This window comes from Mesoplodon bidens, assembly GCF_964165515.1.
Source record: "Mesoplodon bidens genome assembly, chromosome: 5".
NCBI classification, from domain to species: domain Eukaryota; kingdom Metazoa; phylum Chordata; class Mammalia; order Artiodactyla; family Ziphiidae; genus Mesoplodon; species Mesoplodon bidens.
In genome coordinates this window covers 138,475,000-138,502,924 of record NC_138161.1, presented here as the reverse complement: position 1 = coordinate 138,502,924, position 27,925 = coordinate 138,475,000, and the positions used below count along the sequence as shown (strand labels likewise).

Genomic DNA, 27,925 nt, shown 5'->3' with positions numbered 1-27,925 from the left:
GGGAAGGGGTGGGGAGAGACGCTGCCCAGACCGCGACCTCGCCACGGCGCCTGCAGGCCACCCAGAGACAGCTGCGTGAAGCTCTAGAGTTGACACACAGGGCCGGATGTGGTGGGAGCCGGAAAGGAAACGTGGAGTAGCCGGGTGGGGGGGGGGAGGGGGCAAGATGGCGAGAATCGTGACAGTTTGGATCAGTCACCGGCAATGGTGGACCCCAAACACGCGCGTCCAGCTCAGCACCGGCCCCCGGGTGGCGCCGGGTCAGGCACACGGTCCACAGGCACCCACACTAGGGCTCCGGGCCGTGTCTGTGTACCCGGCCTAGGCGTGCGTCCACGCATCCCTGATCCCGAGTCCCGCGTTGTTACGCGCGCAGAGGCCGTGCGCTCAGGTGGCCGCCGTCCCCGCGCACTGAGGGTGCCCGTGCCCGTGACTTTCGCACGCTGGGATCTCTGAAGACTGGCCCGTCTCTGGGGCCTGTGTTTGACCTCCTCCAATCAGTGTCCTCTCCGCAGCCCCTTCTGCTCCCTTCCGGCAGCCGGGGCCGCACCGCATCGCCGCCTCCGGGGCGGAGCTCGAGGGCGGCGAAGCCACTAGGGGGCGCTGCGGGCCGTCGCGCTGCCCCGAAGTCGCTGCGCGCCGCCCTCGCCTCCCCCTGCGCCGGGCGGAGCGGGCGGCGAGCGCCGAGCCGGGCGCGCTGCGGCGGAGCTGGGGCCGGGCCGGGACCATGGGCGGTGAGCGCGGCGCGGGCCGCGGTCGGGGTGGTTGCCTTTGAGGCTGAGCGGAGCCTCCCGCGGAGGCTCGAGGCGGGCGGGTGTCCCGGGGTGCCGGTCTCGGAGACCAAAGGGGTCCTCTGGACGCGCCAAGGCCGGGACGGTCGACCGGGCAGTGACTCCGGTGGGAGAGGGGTGGGGGGTCGGGGCCGCGCTTGCGAGCTCCGGGTCTGAACCCCGTTACTGAGCTCCCTCCTCTATCCCCGCCCCTTCCCCAAACCCCAGCCCGCGAACTCGCTTCCACTCCCCAAGCCATCCCCCGACGCCCACGCGCCCGGATCCCAGTCCCCGCCTTCTCATCTACCGCCCCCTCTCCTAGCCCCAGCGCCCCCTAACCCGGCCTAGGATTCCGCCGCCCTTTCCCCAGGCCTTTGCCCCGCAGCCTCCGGTGGGTGCCTCCCTTCACCCGCGCTGCGTCTTGCTTCTCCACCTCCAGCCCCGCACCTCGCCTGCCTCCATCCGCGGTCCCGCCCCTCCTGCCCGCTCCTGCCCGGCCCCCGCACTCCTGCCGCCTGATTCCTGCCGGAACTGGAGCTCGCAGGGTCCCCCTTCCCCGGCAGTGGCGAGCCAGCTGGTCTCCAGGTAAGGAGGCTGCGGTGACGGTAAGTTCTTTGCCGTCTTCCTCGGGGGTGGGGCCGGCTCCTGCCGGCAGCTACCTGCGCCCGGCGCCCCCGGGAGTCCTGGGGTCCAGCGGAGGGGGCCGTTGCGTGCGCAGATTCACATTCCGGGATGCGCAGGTTCACATTCCGGGATGCTCAGGTTAGGACTGCGTGGTTTACACCCCCCGGCGTTGTTTTTGCTCGTGAAATTGCTTAGGTCGCAGTCTTTTAAAGAAGCCGGCTTTGTTACACACACGAAATTGGTTGTGCTTCGAGCTGGTGGCCTTCTTGGCGGCCGCAGCGGTCTTTCAAGGTGTAAGTGTGGGTGGTTAGGATTAGCAGTGCCCGAGGATGTGGAGCCATATTTTCCCGCTTCGGCGGGGCGTTGTGTGGGGAGGGAGGACATCCCCGCCTGGGTGGCCAGTGCCTTCGTGGGAACACAAGGATGCTTTAAGCATTCGAAAAGTATAATCAGGAGAGATATGGAATCAGATCGCGTGCGAATGGACAGGTGTGGGGTGGACGGCCAAGGGAGCCTCAAGAAGGCTCCACAACTTGGGGACATCTGTTGCTGTTTGCAGAAGGCCCGCGGGTGAACCCGAGTGTGGAGCAGGCAGTGCCCAGCCAGCCTCACAGATGTGACGTGACTGCGGCCGGAGCTTGGCAACAACTCCTCCTCCGAGGTGCCCCGTCTGGACATCTGTGCGAAGAGGGTCTAAAGCAGGTGGTTTGAAAAGCCTCGTGTTCCCTGGAGAGAGGAGGAGATGCAGGGTGACAGCCGGAAAGCCAGTGCATGAACCTGCCACATCCCTTCTCCTCGCTTTCAGTAAGTCTTGGATTAAGTTAATTGCCTATTTTAGAGAAAGGGCTCGTAGGAGTTATGTCTCTTCTACAGATTAGCTCCTGGCCAGCCCACCCTCACTGATGATGCTTGGGAGGCTACTTTTGGGCACCAGGGCCTAGATGGGCCACCTGACCTTTGGAGCACTGCATTTGGAGCATTTGCGGAACTGCGATATCTGCAACTCTTTCTTTTTAGTGATTGGCTCGAAGAGTAATCAGCTCGATATTCGTTCACTGTTGAGTAGTGAATTAGTAATTAGCCCAAGGTCACACTGGGGCTGGGTAGGCTCCCTCTGAGTGCCTACACACTCCTGTGGGTATCCCCTCAACCCTCGCCAGGTTGCTGTGTGATGAGCTGTTGAATGTCAGATGCCCCACTGCCCAGGATCACCTTCAGAGGTGGGGTGGAACCATCTTTGTGGCCCCAGAACCCAGCCTGGCACCCTTTAAGTGACAGGTACTCAGTGTTGGTCTAGTAAAGAAGTGGGTATCTTTCCTGAATCCAGGCTGAGTCCATTACCCATGGTTTTCCATTGTGCTGCACTGTTTCCAAAACATTATCCTTCGATTTATCAGATTTTAAAGAAATATCTTATCTCAACAGAGACATTCATTTCTGTGTGTATTTGGGGCAGAGAGCGCAATTTATGGGTCAGGCTTCGACAGCTGGGTCTCTAACCTCAGGGGGCACTCCAGAATTTCCATGAAGCAAAGCAGTTGTCCTCATGCCACAGCTGGGATGAGGGGGTGAGGGGCACTGTGGGCAGCTAAGGCTTCCTGCTGAGGGGTGCATCCCCCACAGCTTAGCCTCTAGGGCCCTGATCTGTGGCCACAGCCCGCTTCAGCATCCCTCATCCCCGCGCATAGTGGGGGAAGCCACTTGCGGAGCCCTGCTGGCTGCTTCAGACCAGAGCATCTTCACTCCAGTGGATGCTGCCCACACCAGGGAGAGCTGGGAGCGCCTCTTCTTGGACTTTTCGGGCAATCTGATTTGCTGTGCTATTGCGGGGGAGGGAGGCTGGTGTTTGGGGAAGGTGTTTCTGTCTGTGGGAGGTGGCCGTGACCCACTGGCAGGTAGATCAAAGTCTAGCTCTTTGGCCTCTGTCAAAGGCCAGCTCTGGAGAGAACGGCCAGAGGCTAAAGGGGTGGGAGCAACCTGTGACCTCTTTTTTCAGGAGTATGGAAAGGGCTGGAATTCAGAATGTCACTTTGATGTGGGAACCTGCACTGCCCACAGGTTCACAGCTGTCATGGGCTTATCTTCCTCGCCTGGACTGTCTGTGTCTCCAGGTCTGGCTCATACCCAGGATAACTGCAGCTGGTGAAAATCTGTTCTCTAGAAGACATTTAATTAATGCCTGCAGTTTGTGAGTGAGAGAGAAAGGGGGGGGGAGGGAGAGAGGAAGAGAGAGAGAGAACTTGCTCTATGGAGGGGGTAGGAAAAAGGGTAGCAGAATAGCCAAAGGTCCTGCAAACTCACAGAGGTAGACTTCAGCCTTGGGACGAGGCTCTGGGTTGGTGGATGAGGACGTGGGCCCACATTCAGGTGGAGGGGTTGCCATTCGGAGGAAAGTCACTGTGATAGGAAAAACGGCCCACAGTTACCTGGAATAAGGTGTGCTGGGCCCACTGTTCTGCTTCCTAGCAAGCCTTGAAAGCCAGGTGAGGGCTGGACACAGTGACGTGGGAGAGCACTGAGCCATTTGAAGGTTTGGATGAGGGTTGTGCCCCTATGGAAAAGGTGGCTTGAGTGATGCCATTGGTCTGAGGTCTGGCCTGGGGGAGGCAGCTCACACCTGAGATGCTGAGGGGAGCGTTCAGGCGGGTGGCCAAAAGATCTGGCGGCTGGGAGGGTCTGTTCCCCTGCACTTAGGGGGTGGAGAAGAGGCAACAGCTGCCTTCTGGTAGGATGGTGGGCCTGTTGGCAGAAGCAGCCTCCCGCAGACTCTTCTTGAGCCTGCTGGGCAGCCTTGCGGATGGAGTAGGGCCTGCTAAGGCCCCTCAACCTGGAGATCCTGCAAGGCAGCCATGAGGCGGCACCCGTGAACCGGGAATGACCTGTAGGTCTGCTCTGAGTCCAAAAGGCAGGAGGGCCAGGGTGGCCTAACTGAGCCGCAGACTCCAGGATAGTAAGTAGCCTTCATCCCTAGAACCAGGAGGGTGCTCTGAATCTTCTCGGGCCTTGGTTAGGGAGGCCACTGGCTTTGGAAAAGAAACAGGGCTATCAGTAATGAAGACAGGAGACACTGCAGGAGCATGGAGGATGTTAATGATTAAAAAGGCATTGAGGGCTTCCCTGGTGGCACAGTAGTTAAGAATCCTCCTGCCAATGCAGGGGACACGAGTTCGAGCCCTGTTCCGGGAAGATCCCACATGCTGCGGAGCAACTAATCCCGTGCGCCACAGCTACTGAGCCTGTGCTCTAGAGCCTGCGAGCCACAACTACTGAGCCCGTGCGCCACAACTACTGAGACTGCGCTCTAGAGCCCATGAGCCACAACTACTGAGCCCTCGTGCCACAACTACTGAAGCCCACCTGCTCTAGAGCCCGTGCTCCACAAGAGAAGCCACCGCAATGAGAAGCCCACACACTGCAATGAAGAGTAGCCCCTGCTCACCGCAACTAGAGAAAGCCCGAAAGCCCGCGCGCAGCAGCGAAGACCCGACACAGCCAAAAGTAAATAAGTAAATAAATAAAATTGATTAAGAAAAAAAAAGCATTGAGAAAGGACTTGGAGGAGCCTAGTTATGTGGTTCCTGCAGCCAGGAGGCAGCCTTCACCCATATCCTCTCCTCCGCAAGGGGTATCTGGGATTCATCCCTGCGTTCTGGTCCCTCCCTCCCTCCCCCCTCCTCCCTCAACGCCATCCTCCTGCGCTGCACACATTGATCGAGCCACCTCTGTGCTGGTACTAGGGTGGAGAGGTTGGGCAACTCAAATATCTAGTGGTAGCAACTTAGGAACTTGCAAATTCTGCGTGTATTTGCGTAGTCACTTCCCCAACGTATGTGTTCATGTTTCTGTATTATGAGGCATCCTTTTGTCATCTGCTTACCAGTCTCTCTGTCTCTGTGTATAACCGACTTCCTTAGAGAGCGCCACAGTCAACAGCATAGAAACCAGAGCTTTAAAGAACAGACTAAGATGAAAATTCTTGCACCGGGTTCTGACACCGCCTGCCCTCTCGTCTCCCCTCCACTCGTGTTTGTGGTCAGACTCATCATTTACACCCAATTTACAAATAGTTGGAATAGTCTTTGAACTACCCCTCAATTACATGGAGACATGTGTCTTGCCAGCTAACAGAAACCACAGCTTACTTTCCTAGACCCACCTCATTCTTGGATCTAACACCAAACTTCAGGCCTTCAGAGATAGAGCAGTATCATTTTGAGCTTTTTAATTATAAAGCTCAAATGAAGCTCTGTTTGCTAATTGTGTCGGCTGCTAATATAGGAGAATTTGAAGTTAGAATAAGACATGTACTGCCTTGTTAACTCTTTATGCTTCTAAAATGAAAGGAGCAGTTGGATTAAGGTAGAGAATGTAGAAATGTCTGGAAACTCAGAAGTGATAACAGAGGGACACAAGTCTTACAGAAATAAATTAAGCTTTAAACATTGTTACTGAAATGTGGAGAGATATAAATAGGACTACGGTAGAAGTATACGCAAGTACAGAATTTTGACAAGTATAGATTGATAGGTAATAGAAATTCTGGTCTGTCATTTTATTGAAATATATTAATTATTATGATCATATATTATGCTTATGTAGTAGCTTACCATTTAAATAGGCAACTATCTCCATGATCTTGTTCAATCCTTCTAGCAAGTCTGGGATCTTCTTAGAGATGGGGACATTGGACCACAGAGTATTTATAAGAGTTCCCCTAGAATTCAGATCTCTTGATTGGAGAAATACTACGTACATAGATTTCCTGCAACAGCTGCTTGATAACTCAATGTGGTTACATAGTTATTGGAAAATTACAGAACATCTATACAATGTTCTGTAAGTCAAACAAACAAAAACAGTGTATGCTTAGCGCCATCAGAAACTGTCTGGAAGGATTTTTCAGGGTTCGTGGATGTCAGAGGTTCTCTCTTTTTATTTTAATTTTTTTTTAATCAAAGTATAGTTGATTTACAATGTTGTGTAGAGGTTCTCTTTTGATGACTTCCGAATACAAAAGTTCCTGTGATTGTGTCCTCAGCACAGTGCAGTGGTTCAGCGTGTAGGCTCTGAAGCCAGATTGGCTTTAAATCCTGGATTTATCATTATTAAACTTGTACCCTTGGACAAGTTACTTAACCTCTCTATGCCTTGGTTTCTTCTCTTTTGTGAAATGGAGGTGATGATAATAATACCTACTTCATGGTATTGTTGTGAAGCTGAAATGAGATAGTGCATGCCAAGGACTTAGAACACATAGTGCATGCTTAAATGGTAGCTGTTTTTTGTTTGTTTGTTTTTGTTTTTTTTTTCACTATTCATTCATTCCTTAACATATTCATCCAAAAAACATTTTTGGTACCAACCGACTGCACTGAGATGGTGGGTATAGGATGACGGGTAAGATACACATAGCCTCTCTCCTCATTGGAACGGAGAATATCACACTTAAGTTCACAGTGACGGACAGGAATAATAGCGCAGGCATTTCCCCGGCACTCACCTGGCTCCAGGCAACCTTTTATGGCCATGAGAGGCTAGGGTGTAGCCTATGAAGGGTGCACCGTGACTGGGGGTGGTGGCAGGGGGCCAGTGGATGATCTTCAGCTGGTACACAGCGGTGACGTGGCCTTGCCAGCTGTTGAAGACAGGCACTCATTTGACTGGTCTGTGTCTGACACATGCTGGTTGTTCACGTTTTAACTATCACTCTTGGCCTCAGGTTGTTAGTGGGAAGCGTGATAAGAGACTGTAAACCCAGTGTTTACTCACCTGGTTTGCCAGCGCTATTCTTGGTCCTGGTCGACAGCACCAGATGCCCTGACCACTGTTCTGGGCTGGCTCTCTAGCAGCCCCAGAAGCCCACGATTCTGTCAGAGACCCAGTTCTCTGAGTGAGGAATGGCACAGCTGCTCCTGAGGGCGGGTAGGGGACTAACCTGAGACAGAGGCCAGACTACTGCTCACACACAAAATTCAACCGAGGAAATGTGAAGATCTAATGGGCTTTATTCAATGAGTCGTGAATTGGACAGCATCCCCTCTAGTTAATAGAAGCCCCCTCTGAGGGGCTGCACAAAATAGAAGGTTTTTATAAAGAGGGGCAAGGAGGTTATTAGTAAAAGAAAGTCAAGGGTTGCTTCAGGCCAGGTCACCTTCTGGGTGAGGGGCAAGGGTCTATCATGTCGTTTACCTCTACTTCCTTTGGGGGATGCGGGGGGATAGAGGGGACCCATGTGACAGATTATTTCATTGGTGCTGGCCAGAAAATTCCAGACTGCCCAATTAAGATTACATTTCTGGGGAAGGCTGAAGCTGCAATTAGGTTAGGTCATAAAACTAGGTTTGGTATCATGGGTTTTAACACAGTGATGCCATTTTGGGCCTGTGGTTTTCTCTTTAACACTATCATGTGTCCTGTGTCTGCCATAGCTGGAATCTTCTTCATCGGAAGGTCTCTGGGAAACTGTTGATAGGCTTGGGTTTAATAACAGGTCCTGGAAAGGGAGGTCCTTCCACCTCAGACCTCACCCTTCCTTGCTCCATGTGTCCTACAAAGAAACTCCAGTGCGGCAGCCTGCCCAGCTAAGCCCTTGCCATCCTGCGGTGGCCCCCAGCGGCGGGCTGAGGACTAGAGAAACCTGTGATGGCTGCCTTAGAACTTGAGCGCTTCTCTGCCTTGCGTGATTAGCACACCCGCTGCTCTACACTGGAGTTCTTTGTACTCAGAAGTCAGCCGTCAGACTGGAAACCTGATAATCAGTTCTCTTATTGGAGAGCCTGCTTATTTTATTCATTTTTAAACTTCTGGAATCTGAAGTCAATGAGGCTTTGTCTTTTTTTCTTAAAACACTTTCCCCATTCTTGGAAAGTAAAGAAATGGCAAATAATGCCATTCATTAAAAAAAAAAAAAATTTGTGTGTAGGCAGCATTGAGTTAAAAGGAGGAAAACCTTTTCTCTAGTTTCCAGTTTGTTCCCTAGCTGCTCTAACTTCTCTGGTTTGCTTGCCTCTTGAGTTCCCAGATGGGGTTGACTTCTGTCACCAGTTTGTCTCCATCACAGTTCTTAATGGAAGCACAGACCTGAGAATCGGAGCTTGGACATTTATGGTTGAAGGTCATGGCTTAGACGTTTGATTTTTTTGGCTCTGTCTTCAAGGTGAAAAATTACTCTGTCTTTGAGAAAGAGAGTATATTTTAGGAGATCCTGATATCAACAGGCAGGAGGATCTAAGCCAGCCTGCCTCATCCTCGGTTCGCATAATTTCCAGCATTTCTAAGTTAGTGGCGTATGAGTTTTTATGTTCTCCTCTTGTGCATCTTGCTCTAACGACTGCTGATTATCTTGAAACAGTTGCATTAATTAACTGTGTTTAGAGACTCAACATGCAGTAAGTAGTTGCAGTTGCCTGGCTCCGCTGAGCATAGCACGTTCTTGCTACTTGCTTTTTTAGCTTGAGGGGTGTTTGCTGTGTGTGCCCAGGGCCAGAAAGGGAGTGGGGAACTCCTTGCCTCAGTGCGCACCCACTGCCCAGTGCTCCCCCTGCCCCCACCCCCAGGACACTGTGTCACTGCAGCATCCGTTCCCACTGCATGCAGATTGTCTGCTCAGAGGCCTTCTCCCCAGCTTGACTGGGAGCTTCTGGAGGGCAGGGGCTACACCCAGCTCACCCCTGAATCTTCATCCTTAGCCCAAGAACTGGCATGAAATAGGCCTCAATAAAGGTTGGGTGAATGAATGAATGAATGGTTGCAAAGCAGTTTGGATTGTGTTTGGCTGCAAAGTAACAGAAAACCCTACCTTAGTGGCTTAAGTAGATAATGGTTTATTTTCCTCATGTAACAAGATGTTTGAAGGTAGGTGGTTGCTGGCATTGGTTTCAACAGCTGATGTCTGTCTGGACTGACACTCTGTTATTTTCTTGGCCTTTTCTTCATGATGGCAAAATGGCTGCTGCAGGAAGGAGACACCAGCCACATTGGTACCTTTTATTAGGAAAGCAGACATCTTCCCCAAAACATCCAGCAGACCTCTTCTGACATGCCGTGGCCAGAACTGTGTCACACGGTCACTCCCTGTTAAAATGCCCATGTGAGTGTTTAGCAGGGCACATTGCTGCTTAGAAGAGTTAGGGAAACAAACAAACCGAATACAGTTGACCCTTCAACAACACATGGGTTTGGGGCACTGACCTCCCCCAACCCCCAAATAAAAAATCTGCAGGTAACTTTATAGTTGGTCCTCCATATCCACAGTTCCGCATCTGCGAGTTCAGCCAGCCTCAGATCATGTAGTACTGTATTTACTATTGAAAAAGATTTGCCTATAAGTGGACCCATGTTGTTCAAGGGTCAGCGGTACATTTAATGACTCAAATATGATGGACATTTACTTTTTGCTCACACAAAGTCCAAAATGGCTGTTCCTGATTAGGGAGGTAGGGACTCTTTTCCAAAAGGTCATTCAGGGACCCAGGCTCTTACGGCTGCCATGCTCCTTTGCATCCATCAGTGGAAGAGGAAGGAACATGGAGGATGGAAGATGGGAAGATTTTATGGGCCAGACTTGAAGATGGAGAATTACTTCCACTGACATTCCATTGGCCAGGGCTCAGTCAGATGACCACACCTCCTGCAAGGGAGGCTGGGAAATGTGGTCCAGCCCTGTGCCTAGGAGGAAGAAGAGATGGGTCTCATGGTGAGCCGGCCATCTCTGCCACACTTTCCCTCCCCCGCCCTGCACCAAATCAAGATTCTGTTGGCAAGGAAGGAATGAATATTGAGGGGCAACTGGAGGTGTCTGTCTTGGAAAGAAATGCTGTGCTAAGAAAGCTCCAGCCAAAAATAGTCTCTATTCCCAGATCATCTGTCTTAAATCCTGGCCTCTGTTCCCGTCTTTGGGACCCGGACTAACAGGACAATGGAAAGTCCTCATCATCCCTCTGTCTTGACTCAGGCCATGTTCTTAACAGCTTTGAGGGAGTGAGTCCTAGTGGATTCCCTTCAGCGGTTGGAGGTGACCCCAGAAGACATGGCCTTCAGCCTCCTCAAGACCAGAGGAGCCTCTGAGAACTCGAGCCCGTGAGAACCGCTTGCTCATGAGCCTTCCGAGTGCCCCCACTCACCCGGCCTCCCAACGTTTCTCCTCCTCTCCATCCCCCACCCAGCCCCCCTCCAGAGAGGAGGAGAGGCCACAGCAGAGTGACCTCAGCTTCCCACTTAAACCCACTGAGAAGTATTTTCCTACCACTTCCTGCTATCTTTTCTCGGATACCTTGTTGGTCAATGGTTCATTGATCTATTGGGTTTCAGTGCTTTGTTCTCGTTCAGTTTGCTGTAGGTTTCAGTGACAGGTGCTTCCCCATCCACAGCATCCTTCTTGGTGTCCTTTCTTCCCTCGTCCCTTCCTTCTTCCCACACACATCTAATGAGTACCTGCTGCTTTCTCAGCTCCGCATCCACCGAGCCCTGGGGGGAGGTAGGCAAGGAAGCTGACACAAGCCTGTGGCGTTGTGTATTGTGGGAGGACTGTGGTTGCCCAGTGTGGGGGGACCTCACCCAGCCTTGGGTTCAGAGAAGGCTTCTGGGGAGAGGTGGGATTTGAGCTGAGTTTAAGGATGAGCGAGAGTTAACAAAGGTCAAGAAGGCATCTGGGCCGAGAGAGTGAAATGGCACAGACACTGAGTTAGCGGAAGGGGCTCTTGGGGTTGGGGGGAACCGTGAGGAGTGCAGTGCGCTGGAGTTGACGCACTGTGACGTGCGTCGTTCACTCATTACGCACTCCTGTGCTCCAGGCCCTGGGGTTAGAGCAGTGGACAAGGCAGATAAAGTCCCAGCCCCAAGGGAGCTCGAGGTCTGGGCTGTAATGGGGGATAAAGCTGCAGAGGAGGATGGGCTTGGCTGCTGTCCTAGACTCTGCTCGGAAGGGTTTGCTGTTGGAGTCCGAGTAGGATGTGGGCCCCGTTGCTTGTGCCATTGCCTCTCGTGCCCTGTCCCTCTGTCTCCAACTCCCGTCTGGTCCTTTGCATTACGCAGGCTATAAAAATAGACGCTGGCATCAGAACATCAGCATGTAGTTGGTGAGGAAAGCTGGAAACTTTCAAGATATGCGCCAGCTAGATTTTTGGTGGAGCTCATTCTTGGAGCCCCAAAGATAACGTCCTAAAGTTGGCTTACAATTTTTTTTTTTCTCCTTTCAACTCATACCAAAACTTCTGGCCACTTGGCTCAGAATGAATATGTACCGGTTGTGCCGATTCCCCACCTATGAGCTCATTGAAATGAACGTTTAATGCTGAAATCCACCAAGTGAGGACTGGCCTTGCCCTGGGCCGGCCTGATCGGAGGGGCTGAGGCATCTCCACAGGGCAGTCCATCCAGGGTTCATGTCCAGGTGAGGACTGTGGTCAGCACTGCCTGAGAAGGGACCAGCTCTCACCAGCCTGAAAAGTTTTGCTCATCTCCCCAAGGAAATGAGGGGTGAGCCAGGGTTTGGAAGAGCCATCAGCTGCCTTTTCTGCGAAGAATGGGCTCAAGCGTGGTTTCTTTCATTCTCCCTTCCCAGCCCTGTTTATTAAGGTGGAATTGTCAGTGCTGGGGGCGGGGTGCAGAGTGCAGAGAGAGGAAGCTTCCTGCTAGTCTGAGCTCAGGGCTGAGTGAAGGGTACTTTGTTTCCAGATAGAGGGATCTCAATCTGCAGGCCAGTCCTATGGTGCTTATTGGGTACCTTTTTGGAGCCAAGTGCTGTAGGGAATGTGCATAATAATAAAATGAGGAGAAGGAGGATCATTACAGCCTGTCATGTTGTGATTTATAATAAGAAATATATATTTGTTCTTTGTCACTGTTTCTGGCACAGAGCTCCTACAACTCTTGATATTTCCTAGAGGAGACCAGAAAGGTGTCTTTTATTATGTTCATGAGGTGACTTTTGGAAAGCCCCCAGGGAACCTAAGGATGGGGGCTGGTTGCCAGGAGAACCAACCTTGTGATTAGAGGATTGGTACTTTCAGTCCCACCCCTGACCTCTGGGCAGGGGTGGGGGGCTGGAAGTTGAATCAGTTGCCATTGGTCAATGATTTAATCAGTTATGCCTATGTAATGATGATCTTGGTTCTTGTCTTCTTTGAAAAAAAAAATTTGGAAAGCGATGGAGATTGTAAAGCAGCTAAAGTGTTTATTAGAAGCAGAGTACATGTGTGAAGGACACACGGGTGGACTCAGAGGGAGAGTTGCCCTTTTCGGGTGACTTAAATGGCTTATATGGGGCCTTTTTCCAGGTTTCCCCAGGCCAGTCATCCTGCTAGTTGTCCATATCTGATCTGATTCAGGGCCCTGCCCAATGTGTGCGCGCATCTTTTAGCCAAGATGGATTCCAGTGTGAGGGTTTCTGGGAGGCTGGCAGGACATATTATGGGCTGGCACCTCCTCCCTTCCCTGACCCTTGGGCAACCTTTCTGTGCACATGTAGTTTGGGAGGTCTCCTTGACCCCAGGAATGAGAAATACGTGGCTTCCTTTTTCACCCAAGCAGGGATCAGCTCCTGCAGAGAATTATCTTTATCTTGAAGTATCTGTCCTCAAGAGACAAATTCCAGCTGCTCAGCTGGGGCCCATCTATCTCCTCCCTCAATGATGCCTCCATAAAAACCCAAAGGACACAGATTGGAGAGCCTCCAGGTTGGTGAACGCATGGAGATGTAGGGAGAGTGGGAGAGAGTGGGAAAGCTATAACACCTTTCCCACATACCTTGCCATGTGCATCTCTTCCATCTGGCTGCCCCTGAGTCAGATCCTTTTTTTTTGTGTGTGGTACGTGGGCCTCTCACTGTTGTGGCCTCTCCCGTTGCGGAGCACAGGCTCCGGACGCGCAGGCTCAGCGGCATGGCTCACGGGCCCAGCCGCTCTGCGGCATGTGGGATCTTCCTGGACCGGGGCACAAACCCGTGTCCCCTGCATTGGCAGGCGGACTCTCAACCACTGTGCCACCAGGGAAGCCCCTGAGTCAGATCCTTTTGTAATACACCAGTAATCTAGTAAGTAAATTGTTTCTCTGAGTTCTGTGAGCCTCTCTAGCAAATTAATTGAACCCAAAGGGAGGTGGGTCATTGGAACCTTCAATCTATAGCCAGTTAGAAGCACAGGTGACAACCTGGATTTGCAGTTGGCATCTGAAGTGGTAAGGGGACAGTCTTGTGGGATTAAGCCCATAACTTGTGAGATCCGAGGCTTTTTCCAGGTAGATGGTGTCAGAGTTGAGTTTCTCGACTGAAAAAAATGCATAACCTAAAATTTGAGAATTATGTTTTATTTGGCAGACAAAGCTGAGGACTTAAGCCCAGGACACAGCATCTTAGATGCTCTGAGAGACTGCTTCTACAGAGGTAAGGGAGGAGCCAGGATATATAGGAAGTTTTGCTACAAAGATCATGCAGTCAGAACATCAAAAGATTACTGTTAATTAAAGAAAACCAGGTATCTCAAGTTAAAGAATTTAGCGCTTTTCTACGTATGGGAAGATGCAAAAGTCAGGGCTTATTGAAATCATTCCTTTGATACGCACCTCAGCTATCAAGGGCTAGTATCTTGTGCTTTCTCATTCTGAGTCTCCTCAGGGTGCACCTTGGGGGGTGGGGTGAACAACCAGCTGGTGTTGGAGAAATGCTTGGTGCTGTGGGGAAGAAAACCCCACACACATTGGAATTCGATGAAGAATCATTAATACCCTAAGTGCTTTCCAGGAAATATCTAATCCCTTCCACAAACCCAGGAATGGGGAATTTTACATTCCCCTAGAATGTAAGCTCCACGCGGGTAGGAGTTTGGACTGATTTGGTCACTACTCATCCCCAGTTTCTATGACTGTACTTGGCATATAGCAGATGCTCAGTACCTATTTGTTGGATAAATAATTGAGTCACCATTTACAGGTGAGGAATCTGCAGCTCAGAGAGGTAAGGCAACTTGCCTGAGGTGCCACAGCCTGGATCTCAATCCCAGGGGAGGTATCATGAGCTGCGGCTTGGGGTTCCCAGCCCTGTTGCCCTTGGAATACGGATGACTTCTAGGATAGCGCTGACCGAGTGCAGCACAACCGTGACAAAACCTTGAGTTGAGTGGCCCAGGAGGTGTTCTGTCTTCTTTCTGACAGTGCGTTGTAACTCGAGGGTAGGGTGAATATGCAGGAGTGTACCCATCAGCAGATGGATGCGTTCGGGAACCTCCCGTGGCTCCCTTCTCCTACGGGAACCTAGTCTGGTCCCAACCGTTCTCCACCTGTTCACGGATGAGTCGCTTCCTAAAGCCTGTCGTCAGTCGACAGCTCAGGGAGGACTTGGCTGCCCCGCCGCCGGCTCTGTACCGCCGCCCACAGCCTTCACCCTCCTGCAAACGCCTGCTCACATCAGGCGCGCCCGCTGATGTCCTCCTTGCCCTTTGAGTTTTAACAGTTTCTGCCGCTTCCCCGAAGCCCTCTCTGGCCATTCTAGCACGAGCCACCGTCATCCCCCTGCAGCCCCAGTCTGTTTGTACAGTGCATTTCCTAATGGTGTTCCCAGAACCCCGAAGTCTGCAGTGTGATGGGGCTTCCGCTCAGTGGGGCATGAGGCCCCTCCTAGCATACTCTGCCTTTATCTTTCTAACACATCAAGTTCCATGTTGCACTGTGTTTTCAAAGGGGGTACTCTTTCAGAACCACTGGTCTCTTTATAATTTATCCTGTACCCACCTGGTGACTTCTTGCTTAACTACATGGTAAATAAATTTTACAGCTTGCTTTCTTTTCTGATTTTAAAAGTAAGACATGTCTACTTAAGAAAATTTGGAAAATGCAGAAAATTACTGAGGAGAAAAGAAATCTTCTAAGATCCCACCACCTGCTTAAAGAAATGTAAGCCAGTCCTCTGTCTTGAGATTTGTTTTAATTAATTAATTTATTTATTTATTTATTTTGGCTGCATCAGGTCTTAGTTGCGGGATGTGGGATCTTTTATTGGGGCGCGGGCTCTTCGTTGTGGTGCGCCAGCTTCTCTCTAGTTGTGACATGTGGGTTTTCTCTCTCTAGTTGTGGCACACGGGCTCCAGAGCATGTGGGCTCTGTACTTTGTGGCACGCGGGCTCTCTCATTGAGGAGCGTGAGCTCAGTAGTTGTGGCGCACGGGCTTGGTGGCCCCGTGGCATGTGGAATCTTAGTTCCCCGACCAGAGATCAAACCCGCATCCCCTGCAATGGAAGGTGAATTCTTTACCACTGGACCACCAGGGAAATCCCAAGATTTGTTTGTTTTAAAGAAAATTAAGATGACTTGTAATCCCAGCTCTAAGCACTCGTAACATTAAGGGCCTTTTTTTCCTCTTTCCATTGTTTTTTTTTTTTAATTGTTACTTGTGTTATTTTTTTTAAATAGTAATAGGTTCAAAGTTCTGAAGAGGAAACAATAAAAAGTCCCACTCCCGCCGCTGTTTCAAACCACTCAGTCCAGTTTGGTAACATATCTTCTTTATAACATAACTGAGTTCAAACATAATTGTATTAGAGCTTGCTTTTTTCATTTAGCAGTATAACATTTTCTGCTATCATTACTAATCTTATAAAATTTGTACACAACATGTTGTAAAAAGAAAGCATTAAATATGTAAGTAGATACTGAAAAGTACACACTAGAGGTTAAAAGTCCACCCCTGTTAATTTAGGGGGCTGTCTCCTTCCAGACCTTTTTCTAGAAGTTTACATGTTGTCTTAAAATTTCCATGTGTCTGTTGAGATATGCAAACGTACATCTTACCTACATGAGATGCTCCTGTATCTGTTAGGCTGCTGCCAGCACCGGCTCGTCTATCTTTCTCTGGGCAGTGTCTCCTGGAGGTTTGTCCACCTCCACACATAAATCTCCCTCTTCCTTTTAAGGCTGAATCATGTTGCATTGTATGGACAAACTAATTTTCCAGCCATTTCTGTACACGTGAACATTTCGGTTGTTTTCAGATTTTTGTAGTTATTCCTATTGCTGCTTTGTACACACGAGTGAGCAATTTTGGGAACTGGATACCCAGAATACGAATTCTTAGGGCAAAGGGCATGTGTGTTTATTGTTTTAATAAGACCACTGGCTCTCTACAGATTCCATTCCAGTTAACCCTCTCACCAACAGTATGTGAAAGAACTCTTCCCTTTCGAGACTAGCATTCACTGGAGATGAACAATCTTTTATTTTATTTTATTATTATTTTTTTTTTTTTGCGGTACGCGGGCCTCTCACTGTTGTGGCCTCTCCCGTTGCAGAGCACAGGCTCCGGACGCGCAGGCTCAGCGGCCATGGCTCACGGGCCCAGCCGCTCAGAGGCATGTGGGATCCTCCCAGACTGGGGCACGAACCCGTGTCCCCTACATCGGCAGGCGGACTCTCAACCACTGCGCCACGAGGGAAGCCCAACAATCTTTTATTTTTTTGCCTATCCGAAGGGTGAGAAATGCCATGTCATTTTTAAAAATTATTATTTATTTATTTTTGGCTGTGTTGGGTCTTTGTTGCTGTGCAAGGGCTTTTCTCTAGTTGCGGCAAGCAGGGGCCGCTCTTCATCGCGGTGCGCAGGCCTCTCACTATCGTGGCCTCTCTTGTTACGGAGCACAGGCTCCGGACGCGCAGCCTCAGCGGCCATGGCTCACGGGCCCAGCTCCGCGGCATGTGGGATCTTCCCAGACCAGGGCTCGAACCCGTGTCCCCTGCATCGGCAGGCGGATTCTCAACCGCTGCGCCACCAGGGAAGCCTGCCATGTCATTTTAAAGTTTGTATATCTTTCCATCCTAGTTTTCCAAGCATATACGTATATGTTAGCGTCATGCAGTACATGGTTCTGTGTGCTTTTTTTCTTTTTCACATTAAGTCACATTAAAATTTTCATATTTTCTTCTCCCAGTCATTGCATTGTTCTCAAAAGCTCAGCTGTTCGGGGGTGGTGTCTTAACTGAACTGTTGCAGATCACCTGCAGTTTATTTCTGTCCTCGATCTCCAAAGACCCTGGGAATGACAAGGAAGAGAAAAGAAACCCTCTGTAGAGAATTGACACAGGGTCTGTCCAGTAAATTGGAGCCAAATTGAAATCTGAATTCGATGTTTGCTCAGGGGCTCACCCTGTAGGCATTTGGCAAGGAGGTGCCTAAAGAATCACCATGAGCTCTTGTTTCATATAGGTATCGAATACCATGTGTTCAGTGGTAAGAAGCCTCACCGGTTTCATATGTTCCATTATAAAAAGCGCCCAGCTTTGTTTGTTGTTACAGAGCGTTTACCATCCATGAAAATATCCAGGAGGCAGTGTAGTGTAATGGGAATAGCGTTGAACTGGTGAGGCAGGGAGCTGGTTCCAGATTCCAGCTCTTCCCCTGACTGCTGTGTAGACCTGGAGAAGACACTCAACCTCTCGGGTCTCCCGGGATCTGTGTGCTGAGGATGACCAGGGTGTGAGTAGATTTGGAAAGCCTGGTGGCGGATAGGCTAGTAGTTAGAGGCCAATTCTAGCTCAATATTAATGAGAATTCTAAGAATTCGCAGCTTCTAATAATGGGATTGGCTGTTGTGGTATCATAAAAAACTCAATAGTTGGTCTTTATCCCAGGTTCCTGGCACACAGCTCCTAAAACCCTTGGAATCTCGAGTGCCAAGAGTGTCTTTCTATGCTAATGAGATGACAGGTTGTGGTAGGGAGGCTACATAGCTTCAGGCTGAGGGCCTGTGTCTAAAAGACCAAGAAATGACTAAAGGGTTGTAATGATCAGCCCCACCCTGCCGCCGCCCCGGTCGGGGAGAGAAGGGAGCTGGAGGTTGAATTCAGTCATCAGGGGCCAGTGGTTTAATCACTCTTGCCTACATGAAGCCTCGATAGAAAACTCAAAACAGCGGGGTTCAGAGAACTTCCAGGTTGACAAACAGAAACATGCGGGGAGGGTGGCAAGCCTGGAGAGAGTGTGGAGGTTCTGTGCCCTTGCCCCATACCTTGCCCTTTGCAGTTCTTCTATTTGGCTGCTCCTGAGTTGTATCCTCCATAATAAATCTATAGTAAGTAACAGAGTTACTTATTCTGTTTCCAGATTTGTGAGCTGTCCTAACAAATGATCACACCTGAAGTAGGGGGTTGTAGGAACCCCCCTGGCTTTGTAGCCAAAGCAGGACAGAAGCGGGCAGCCTGGGGACCGAGACTTGTGACTGGCGTCTGAAGTGGGGCCGTCTTTGGGACTGAGCCCTTAAACCTGTGGAGTCTGAAGCTAACTCTGGGTGGTCAGTGTCAGAAGCGAATTGAATTGTGGGACACCCGGAGCTGGTGTCCGGAGACCGGAAAATTGGTTGGTGTGAGAAAAAAGCCCCACACATTTGGTGTCGCAACTATTGTGAGTAAAAACAGCTGAGCTGAATATCGTCCTTCTCCAGAAATGTTCTGACGTGCCGTCAGCCGGCTCTGGGCCAGGCTTTGTCCAGTGCTGGAGACACACTTGGGAACAGACAGACCCCGTCCCTGCTGTTGGGTGGCTTACGGTCAATCACAGGTGACAGCGGGCCAGCCAGGAATTTCAACATGCTTGGTTGTGTGATGACAGTGCTGAGAAGTGTCATGAAGGAGAAGCACAGGGTGGCTTGACAGTGTCAGACAGGATGCTGATCTAGATAGGGGAGTTCAAGGGCAGCTGCCCTGAGACAGTGATCCAGGGGCTGATTGGGAGTCAGCAAGGTAGGAAAGAGGGAGGGACAGGAGAGGCAGCGTGCCGGCCGGAGGAAGGCCGGGAGGATAGATGGCTGGTGGCTGGAGTGAGCCTGTTCTCTGTTCATTCATTCATTCATTCATCCGACAAATATTGACTGAGGACCTGCTGTGGGCCAGGCATCGTTCCTAGCACTGGGGATACAAGAGCAGGGAGCAAGACTGAAGTTCCTAGCCTCATGCCGCTCACTGTTGCTGCAAAACAAATCATCCTGAAACTGAAGGCTTAAAACAACCATCCTTTTACTCTCATTCTCATGGTTTGGAGGTGAACCAGGCCCAGCCAGTGATTCTCACCCAGATCTCTCACACAGTCATTCAGGCAATGGCTGGTCTGGAATCATCTGAACGTTCCCTCACTCACGCGTCTGCTGTTAGGCGTCCCCACCCCCGGGTGCCCTCTCATGTGGTCTCTCGTGCGTCGTGGCCTCAGAGCTCTGAAGCAAGTAATCCAGGAGAGAGCGAGCTAGGTAGAATCTGCATAGACTTTTCTGACCTGGTGTTGGAGCTCACACAGCATCATTTCTACGCCTTTCTACTCCTCAAGGCAGTCCAACGCCTGTTCCCAAGACCTAGAACCTCCTCCTGGTGCGAGATGTGACAGAGAATTTGTGGACGTGCATTAAAACCACCACGCTCTCATGCTCTTCTCTCCCCAGCATTTCAGCCTTGGCTTCAGACTCACCTACCTGCCGTGGCTCACTCACCAGAGTCTTCCCGAAGGAAGGCAGCCTAATGGCCCTGGGGGTTCCACCTCCCTCCTCTGCCTGAGCAGCTTCAGAAAGGTACAGTTTTCTCCACCTCAGGTTCTTTCCTGTGAGGGGTTGTGCCCCTGGTGGACTAACACCCCAGGCATCTGCCCAGCTGCCCCACCTCCTAATGGGTTGTCAGAGGACAGGCATGGGCACAGGTCCCAAGTCTCCAAGGAGCAAGGCTCTTCTGTGGGGCTGAGAGATGGCCAGGATGGCTGGAGGGCTCTCGTGTATGGCCTTGAGGTGAGGCTGGGCCTGCAGGCCACGGGCAGGGTTTGGTCATCATCCCAAGAGCATTATGGGAAACCACTAAAGCGCCAGAGTTCTAGTGACCACCTGCTGGGAAAATGATAGAAGACTGTCCTTCTGGGGACAACAAGATTTTGGTTGAACATGGTTTTAAATGAATCTGTTAGAATGGTTTATTTTTCTCACAAAGGAAGATGTCAGGTATGTTCCTAACTTGCGAAAAAGAAACAGATCTCCATCCTGATTCGATCAGTCATAACGAGACTAGTGATATGGCAGTCTGCGGTTAGTTATTACAAGGTTGGTGGGCAAAGCCAATCTTCCATAACCAACAGTTCACAGCACTGTTACTGAACACGATCCACAGCAAACATTCCCACCACCGTGATGTCCTGTAATACACACAATAGTGCCCAACTCATAACGCCACAGATTTTGGAAGATGACTATTAAGGCTCTAAATATTACAGGATAGCTCTTTGCCCTGTTTAGTAGACGTACTTAGAAAGTCAATTTAGAAACTCAATTTTATGGTGAGAATACAGAATAGGTATTTGCTCATCTAGCCTGAGTTTGTGGAAACTGGTGAGTAAACAGGGATCGTGACAATCCCCGTACTTGGCATTCTCAAAAGCTCTTGCATTGACAGCTTCTTTCTGCATGTTTCTCATTAAGAATTGCTTAATTTTTTTTTTAGAACCCCTAGTAAAGTACCAGTAAGTATGACTCACTTTGGAAAACTTGGAAGGACCTGCCATCCACTGAGTGAGGTGGCTGTCTTTGTTCCGAGGTCTCTCCCTCTCTCAGCTCCAAGTTAGGGTTCAAGGTAAACATCATATTCCAGATCACAGAATGATTTAAAGATGTAAATAGTCAGAACTCTCCAGAAAATGTTGCCTGATAATAAGCTTAGGGGGTTAGCCCTAATCTGTACATTTAAAAATTCCTAGAAAATGCTTGCTCCAAAGCAAAAAAAAAAAAAAAATTTATTGGTGTATTTTCCAGTGGGTAGCAGAAAGGAATTAACCGTTACTGAGTTACTGTGACTCAGGTGTTTCATGAATATTTTGCTTAATCTTTATCAAAAGCCTATGTGTATGGGAGTTCCCTGGTGGCACAGTGGATAAGACTCCAAACTCCCAATGCAGGGGGCCTGGGTTCGATCCCTGGTCAGGGAACTAGGTCCCACATGCGTGCTGCAACTAAGAGTTCGCATGCCACAAGTAAGGAGCCAGCATGTCGCAACTAAGACCCGGCAACTGAGACCAAATAAATAAATACATATATTTTTTAAAAACCTATGTATATGGACAAGTAACTGTTAGGATTAGTGTTAAGCTGCTATAACAAATAAACCCCTAAATTTCTGTGGCTTAACACAATAGATGATTTTTCCCTTACAAAAATGGTCCAGTTTGGTTCCAAGACAATGGTATCAAGGCTGCTGGTGTGGGAAAGTGGTGGGAGCTCTGCTGCACTCAGATTTGGGGTCCCAAGCTTGTGGAAGCTCTGCTTCTGTAGCATGTAACTTTCAAGTTTGCCTTTTTCTCTTTTCTTTTGGTTATTTTATTTTATTATTTTTTAACACTGTACATTCATATTTACTCAACATCAATTTATATCCTATCTTCTTTTTTCCTCCAGTTTTATTGATATAATTGACATACAATATTGTGTTAGTTTAAGGTGTACAACATAATGGTTTGATACGTGTGTATATTGCTAAATAATCACCACAGTAAGTCTAGTTAATATCCATCACCTCACAGAGTTACAAAAATTTTTTTTCTTGCGATGAAAACTCTGAAGATCTACTCTCTTAGAAACTTTCAAATATACAGTAGAGTATTGTTAGCCATAGTCACCATGCTGTACATAACATCCCAAGAACTTATTTATCTTACAGCTGGAAGTTTGTACCTTTTTACCACCTTCACCCATTTCGCCTAATGCCCACCCTCCACCTCTGGCAACCACCAATCTGTTCTCTGTTTCTGTGAGTTCAGTTTTTTGTTTTTTTTTAAGATTTCACATATAAGTGAGATCATACCATATTTGTCTTTTTCTGTCTGACTTATTTCACTAAGCTTAATGCCCCCGAGATCCATGCATGTTGTCACAAATGGTAGAATTTCCTTCTTTTTCATGGCTGAATAACATCCCATTGGTATGTGTGTGTGTATATATGTAAAGAACCTCAGTGTCCATCAACAGATGAATGGACAAAGAAAATGTAATAGATGTATATAGATGTAGATAATAGATACATACCTTGGTTATTATAAGTAATGCCGCAGTGAACATGGGATGCAGATATCTCTTTGAGGTAGTGATTTTGTTTCCTTCAAACATACACCCAGAAGTGGAATTACTGGATCATATAGTAGTTCTATTTTTAATTTTTTGCTGATCCTCCATGCTATTTTCTATAGTGGCTGCACCAATTTACATTCCCACCAGTAGTGCATATGGGTTCCCTTTTCTCCACACCCTCGCCAACACTTGTCATCTCTTGTCTTTTTGATAATAGCCATTCTAATAGGTATGAGGTGATATCTCATTATGGTTTTGATTTTCATTTCCCTGATGATTGGTAGTATTGAACATCTTTTCAGGTACCTGTATGTCTTCTTTGGAAAAATGTCTATTCAGTTCCTCTCCCTTTTTTTAATCTTTTATTTATTTATTTATTTTTTTTGCAGCTGAGTTGTATGAGTTCTTTATATATAGTTTAGATATTAATCCCTTATTTGATATGTGATTTGCAAATATTTTATCTCATCACATAGGTTGCCTTTTCATTTTGTTGATGATTTCCTTTGCTGTACAGAAGCTTTTTAGTTTGATGTAGTCCCACTTGTTTATTTTTGCTTTTGTTACCTTTGCTTATGGTGTCCATAGGAGCCAAAGGAGTTTACCCTTTATGTTTTCTTCTGGGAGTTTTATGGTTTCAGGTCTTATGTTCAAGTCTGATCCATTTTGAGTCAATTTTTGTGTATGGTATGAGATAGGGATTCAGTTTCATTCTTTTGCATGTGGCTTACAGTTTTCCAGTACCATTTATCGAAGAGGCTATCCTTTACCCGTTGTATATTCTTGGCTCCTTTGTTGTAAATTAATTAATCCTATATGCGTGGGTTTATTTCTGGGCTCTCTGTTCTATTAATCTATGTATCTTTTTATGCCAGTAGTATACTGTTTTGATTACTATAGTTTTATAATACAGCTTGAAATCAGGAAGTGTGATGCCTCCAGCTTTGTTCTTTCTCAAGATTGCTTTGGCTAATTGGGGTCTTTTGTGGTTCCTTACAAATTTTAGGGTTGTTTTTCTATTACTGTGAAAAATGCCAGTGGAATTTTGATAGAATGTGTAGATTGCTTTGATTAGGATGGACATTTTAAGTTCTTCTAATCCATGAACGTGGAATATCTTTCCACTTATTTTCCCTTCCGTTTCTTTCATCAATGTCTTATAGTTTTCAGTGTACAGATCTTTCACCTCCTTAGCTAAATTTATTTCTGGTATTTTATTCTTTTTGATGCAATTGTAAATGGGATGATTATTTTCCTAATTTCTTTTTCTGATAGTTCATTTTTAGTGTATAGAAAGGCAACTGATTTTTGCATATTGATTTTGTAGCCTGTAACTTTACTGAAATTGTTTATTAGTTCCAAGTTTTTTGGTGGAGTCTTTAGGGTTTTTTGTATATATTATTACATCATCTGCAAATAGAAACAGTTTTACTTCTTCCATTCTGATTTAGACGCCTTTTAATTCTTTTTCTTGCCTAATTGCTCTGGCTAGGATTTCTAGTACTGTGTCGAATAAAAGTGGCGAGAATGGACATCCTCGTCTTGTTTCTGATCTTAGAGGAAAAGCTTTTAGGTTTTCACCATTATATATATGAGTACCATTGACCTTGAGGCTCGTGTTTCATTACAACTTTTAGCTGAATCAGTCTAAATGGAGCTTATTACAGTGTTATTCCCTACTTTATGGGAAGGGAGCTGGGGCTAAATAACAGTTCGGATTCCTTCCAAGATAAATGTCTGTGATTCTATGTGACCGTGTTCTTAGCTCTGTTTTTGCTCTACCTGTCTCTTTATACATGCAAAGAAACCAAAAAAAAAAACAAAACAAAACAGTTTTGAGAGTTTCTCAAAACATCTGAATCAGAGAATCCTTGGATCTCAGCACATGGATGCTCCTACAGGTCACCCATGCCAGCCCCTCCACAGCACCTCCAGCAGGTAACTGCCCATTTGACCACCTCCTTGGGCAGGAGGGCTCATTCTGTATTGACACTGATGCTGCCAGCCTCCCACTGACTCACACAGCAGTTTTCTGAAAGTTTTTTTAGAGGCATGGAGTTCCTGCCCACCAGCACTGGCAGTGATGTTGACACACAGGGGACCTGGGGCCCCATGCCTCATCATGACCGAGTCACGGGATGGGCCAGCAGTGAGCACAGGTTTTGTCAAAGCTCTGTAGGTGAGTGTGCTTCCAGCCTGAAAAAGGCCTCCCTGGGAGAAAAGCCTTGATCTGTTGCATGGATGAGCGCTCCATTCATGTATCCACCCAGAGCAAAATTCTATTTCCACGTAGTACTGTTAACAGAGAAAAAAATGCAGCTTTCAGAAAGCATAAGTGGCCTTGGCAACCTGCACTTTCAGGCGTGCCTGGTTCACTTTGGACAGCTGAGATTCTCAGGACAGTGTGAGCTTTTTTGTTTTTTTTTTCCTTTAAAATTTTGACTTCATCACTGAAATCTTCCATTGTACATCACTTATAGTTCCAGTTTTATAGCCCTGCCTATTTAATCCTTTTGTGCTTTCCTTGACATTTTAAGAAACTTTTAATTGACACAGTTTGCTTGCAAAATAAAAAGAATCAGCTGTATTTTTTTAAGTGGCTTTGTGGTGAGTAAGGCATGCCAACTGCGTGTTCTCCCATTTTTGTTGAAATACTTACCGTTGCTCTTGACATTCTAAAATAAGAATGCCAGTTTCAGATGTGATGCTTCTAAAACTTAAGAAAGAGCAAAGCAGCCAAGTTGGCTGGCACCCAGACTTCTCCCCAAATGTCAGGAAAAAAATCACTGAAGAGTACATAAAAGTGAAAATCCTGGCTTGCTGAATTATTTATTTTAGTCTCTTCTGGTCCTGAGAAACGATCAGTAGCCCTGACAAGTTTATCCTTTGTCGAGCTGGAAAAAACCTCAAAGGGAAGAGTGGTGGGCATGTGTAGCTCACAAATGCAGGGCAAAAAAAAAACTTTACTATTTCAGGGATTTTAAAATACTAAGTCTGCAGATTATCTGCCTCAAAATCCTTTTTGGAAAGAAACGATAGTTAAATACTTCATGCTGCATATTTCAGCACATGTGAAATATGGGAAAAAAAGTCGTGTCAGTAGAACATGTAGTCAGTAGTCTGAGGGATGCTGCTCTGCTGGTTGTACCCAAGCAAACTGATGCTCATTAAACATATAATTATAACGACATGTGCTTTGATTGCTGGATCTGAAAAGGGCTGGTACTGTCATCAGATGACTGGGTTTGAGAATAATTTTTTAGAGTAATTGTGTGTGTTGTCAAATCTTCTCCAGCTGTGGGTTGTTACAGGCATCCCCTCCCTCCCTCAGTCCTAACAGAACTCCCATTCTGTTCACCATTTCCCTCCCTGCATGGGCCTCCGCCAGGAGGTGAATCCTGATTGGTTTCACCCAGTCTCGGCAGTCCATTTCTGGTGCTGGTGATCAGTCTGGGGCATGGGCCTGTGACACAGTTCTGGCTGTTGGACGTTTGGGGAAGTCCGCTGGAGGGTTTCTGGGAGAGGCATCCTGGCGTCCAGTAGAAATGTGCAGGATCATCCCTTCTGCGTCTGCATATTGCCAAGGGGGATGCCTGGAAAGTGGTCACCATCTGTGATCCTTGAGTGGAGCCATCCTAGGGACATGACAAACACGGAGGACGGCAGAGAGCCCAGAGGTGGGAAGATCCTGACTTCCTGATGATGCCTTTGAGTTGCTGAATTAAGCAACCCTGCTGCAGCAGTTCCTAGCACTGTGACTCATGTGAGAATGTCGATGGGTCCCTTTGCGTTAGCAGCGTTTTCTATTACCTGCAGCCAAGCCATCTTCATAGATACATGAATTGTTTGAGATAAAACAAAACATGTAACTCAAAAAGAACAAAGGGGGGCTTCCCTGGTGGCGCAGTGGTTGAGAGTCCGCCTGCCGATGCAGGGGACGCGGATTCGTGCCCTGGTCTGGGAGGATCCCACGTGCCGCAGAGCGGCTGGGCCCGTCAGCCGTGGCCGCTGAGCCTGCGCTCCACAGCGGGAGAGGCCACAACAGTGAGAGGCCCGCGTACCGCAAAAAAAAAAAAAAAAAAAGAACAAAGGTTACCCCAGCCATGTCTCATTTATATCACGTCTAAGAGTGATGTTCAGCCTGGTCAGTGATGAACCTAATGCAGTTAATCAGGAGTCTGTGTGCTAATTCATCACAGCCCACAGAGGGAGCCCGCATGGAGAGGACCCATGTTCTTTAGAGCTAGTGGCGAGTTCTAGTTAGGGGATTGCTCTGGCTGCTTTAACAGAAATGACAATGACTTTTTTTTTCTTTTTAAATTTAATTTTTATTTTATATTGGAGTATAGTTGATTTACAATGTTGTGTTTGTCTTGGGTGTGCAGCAGCCTGGTTCAGTTATACATATGCATGTATCCATTCTTTTTCACATTCTTTTCCCATATAGGTTCTTACAGAAATAACAATGACTTTAAAAGATTGTGAGATTGATTTTTCTCTCCCAAAACAGTTTGAGCTGGTAGGCAGTTAAGGAGATGGATGACCCATGGGGTCCTCCAGGGTTCTTCTCTGTCATCTACAAGGATGTTGTCTCCATGGGCATCGAGAAAGCTGGCTCACCGCCATGCCAGGGTTAGGGGTGGGGGGAAGGAGGAGGGGCAGAGTCGGGTAGTGGACGCAGCCTCCTTTTGACCCAGCATTGCACATATTACCTCCAGTCACAACTCATTGACCAGAACCTGGTCACATGATGACAGCTAATCGCAAGGGAGCCTGGGAAATAGCTATCTCTAGCTGGGTGGCCACGTGTCCAGCTAAAACCTAGAGGATTCTGCTAGTCAGAAGGCGAGAATAGACACTGGGCGACAGTTAGGAGTGTCTGCCACATACGTGCCCTCTACGGTGAAGAGGAAGGACGTGACCGAGGCAGAGTGCTGGCAGCCACTCTCTGGTTGTGAAGCAGGGCTGTGTGCCAGGAGGGCCAGGCTCCCTGCGCAGCCTGGAGCCTCGCGCTGGTCGTGACCTGCCCTTGGCCTGTCTTCCGTTCAAACAGGGGACTTGAACCAGGTGGTGTTCAAAACCTCTTCAAACTGACTCGGTCTGTTTGCCGCAGTGCAGGCATTTATCTCTAGGGTGGGCACAGAGACAAGGCGGGAGCAGGGTGAGGACCCCACGTGTGGGTGGTGGGTATTAAAGCCATAAGAGAAGTCACTGCTGACACTGAGAGCTTAGTAGGATCCCGGAACTGGGCTGTGTCCCTTACAAGGATTAACCCCATGAGCCTTACACACCCTATGAGCTGGATTGTTCCCATTTCGTAGATGGGGCAGCTGTGGCTCAGGAAGTGTTAGAGAAGGGCCCTAGACCTGGCCAGCTGACCCCGGAGCCCACATACTTAACTCCACGTCGCGGGAAGCAGGACTGGGGCCTGCAGAGGGATTTGTAGGGTGTGGCCAGGTCATAGTGAGC

At 48.4% G+C, this 27,925-nt stretch overlaps 1 protein-coding gene across 7 annotated transcripts in view; it reads left to right on the top strand.

Annotated features, from left to right (window-relative positions):
- Positions 1-660: 660 nt before the first annotated feature.
- PXYLP1 (2-phosphoxylose phosphatase 1) overlaps positions 661-27,925 on the top strand; it is a 69,396-nt gene continuing 42,131 nt past the window's right edge. For 2 of the 7 annotated variants that reach the window (XM_081235595.1, XM_081235596.1), the window contains exons 1-4: positions 661-734; positions 1,210-1,355; positions 1,954-2,198; positions 19,802-19,927. The gene's annotated coding sequence lies outside the window, so the exon portion shown is untranslated. Of the gene's footprint in view, positions 735-1,209; positions 1,356-1,953; positions 2,199-12,933; positions 13,070-15,185; positions 15,279-19,801; positions 19,928-27,925 lie in introns of those variants that run through there. The other 5 variants (XM_081235597.1, XM_081235600.1, XM_081235599.1 and 2 more) reach the window with 5 other exon arrangements.